Raw genomic sequence first — 2,591 nt, 5'->3', positions numbered from 1 at the left:
GCTATAGTCCTGAACGCATCTACGGCTGCTATTTAAAGAGGAAAAAATAATTGAAGATGATAGAGATGCATATAAGCACTTCCAGCATCATTTTGAATTTGGCCTATTACTGTTCACAGAAAAACCCAATCCAATTTTTCTCCAGTCCAGCTTGTATTTAAAACCATAGGAACCCCAACCTTCCTGAAATAAAGATTGAAGCACCATGTAACCAGCTGTGCAATCCCAATTAATTTTGGAGTTATGTTTCTCTCTCTCTCTCTCTTTCTTTTTTTTAAAAAAATTGTTGGTTTTTCCATGTATACATCCTCTAACAATATTTCTCTAACAGTTTTCCATATTTCCCCCACTCCTCCCCTAGACTTCCCTCATATTCCCATTTTCTTTTATTTCCATATTACTCATCCTGTGTGTAGTTTCCCAAAATTTTCCCAATACATATAATCTTACTTTTCGTTATATATAGTTGTGCTTGTTTTCTAAAGGTATGGCGTTTTCTGACTACTATTTATTAGAATCTTTGCTTTTGGAATGTTGCAAATGAGAAAAAATCATTGAATCAGTTTAGTCCCAACATCATATATTTGAATACATCCAGCAGAAAAGACCATCTAGCCCTGTCAAATGCCTTTTGGGTATTTAAAAACACACACAGGCGCTCTCTTTGTGTCATTGTACTTAGTCTTAGTAATCCAATGTCACACTTTCTAACATTGATATAGTGTTTCCTGTTGTTAACAGAGCCAATCTGATCCACCAGGAAATAATTTAACACCATCTGACTTAGCTGGGTTGTACATATGTGTGTATTCTAAAATTTAGCATATGTCCTCCCCCAGTACCTTCTGGTCTATGCAATTTAAATCAAAGGAAAAGCTGCAGTTTTCATGCTGGAGATGGACGTGAGTGTACATTGATCTTCTTGGTGCTCCCCATGCATGTAGTATCATTTCCCCGAGTTAGTCTTCATGGGGACATGCTGTGAAGCAGGCAGTCTATGTCACATTTCATGATGTGTCACTGTTGGTGTTCCACTTGCTTTGTTTTTAAAATACTGCAATTGGACAGAAGCCCTGCACTTACAGTGGCACCTCAGGTTAAGTACTTAATTCGTTCTGGAGGTCCGTACTTGACCTGAAACTGTTTTTAACCTGAAGCACCACTTTAGCTAATGGGGCCTCCTGCTGCTGTCGCGCTGCCAGAGCCCGATTTCTGTTCTCATCCTGAAGCAAAGTTCTTAACCTGAAGCACTATTTCTGGGTTAGCAGAGTCTGTAACCTGAAGCGTATGTAACCTGAAGCGTATGTAACCTGAGGTCCCACTGTATTTTCTTTCATTACTGTCTGTTCTGTTAAAGGTGATTTACTAATCTGTTTGAGCGCAAGACAAACAGGCCAATGCACATTGTCATCTTGAAGTCCTCTGCTGTCTCCAGTCACCCTCTCCAGGTGGGTGCAATTGAGCATACCCATACTAAGACAAATATACCAGACCAGAACTCGCAATTCTGAGAGAATAAAACACATCAGGATGGAAGATGCACAAAAGTGTGACAATTTGTTGTTGACAAAGGACAGCTGGACATATAAAGGGCCCCATTACCTTCAGTAGCTTAGGCCTCATCAAACCTAAATCCGGCCAATTCATACCAATTACTTTCTACCTTTAAAGATGGAGTTGTTTATGTGTGAGAGGAGGCAGATGATCTAAATATAGGGAAAAGGAGATGGTGAAACATGGAGATACAGTTATGGCACTTCTGGTTCTAGGTGATTTGTCCTGAGTACCTGTTTTGCCTCATTGATATGTTTCTTTTTCCACTTCATTGGGTGGATATTGTTGTTTTAAGAATGCCTGATGAGATATTTTCAGATGTTTGTCTTTAAGGTGCCAGCGGTACCTTTAGTTAGTTTTGCTTCAACACTTTTAACACAGCAACATCTCTGGAATGTGAATGTTTAGTTCCTCATGTGCAAAACTAAGAATTGGCTGCTTGTACCCTCATTCTTTTATTCACAAGTGCCCCAAACTAGGCTCCTTTAGCTGCCAAGAATTTGTTTCCCGGCTGGGTGGGGAGGAGAATATCAGGTTTTAGCTTTGAAAGGAGGTGTCTGGCAATGTTACAGATGGGCAAAAATGGAGAATTCTAAGTGGAAGAAAACCCACACACTTTGACCTTTGTACTAAGCCCTTTGTAATATAGTACCTCAGTATGTACAAAAACTGGACTAACTACACTGTTCTGCCCTCCCCGCCCCCCCGCCCAGAAAGTGATTCTAAAGTTACTTATCAGTCACTGATAGAAGTATTTACTTTTGCATTATTCTAGTAAGCTAAGGAAGTCAAAAGTATATACCGTATTTTTCGCTCTATAAGACGCACCAGACCACAAGACGCACCTAGTTTTTGGAGGAGGAAAACAAGGGGGGAAAATATTCTGAATCTCAGAAGCCAGAACAGCAAGAGGGATCGCTGCACAGTGAAAGCAACAATCCCTCTTGCTGTTCTGGCTTCTGGGATAGCTGCGCAGCCTGCGTTCGCTCCATAAGACGCACACACATTTCCCCTAACTTTTTAGGAGGGGAAAAGTG

This window comes from Podarcis melisellensis (assembly GCF_964234715.1).
Source record: "Podarcis melisellensis genome assembly, chromosome: 6".
Taxonomy (NCBI): Eukaryota; Metazoa; Chordata; class Lepidosauria; order Squamata; family Lacertidae; genus Podarcis; species Podarcis melisellensis.
The sequence above is the reverse complement of the archived record's forward strand: the minus strand, read 5'-3'. Positions refer to the sequence as shown.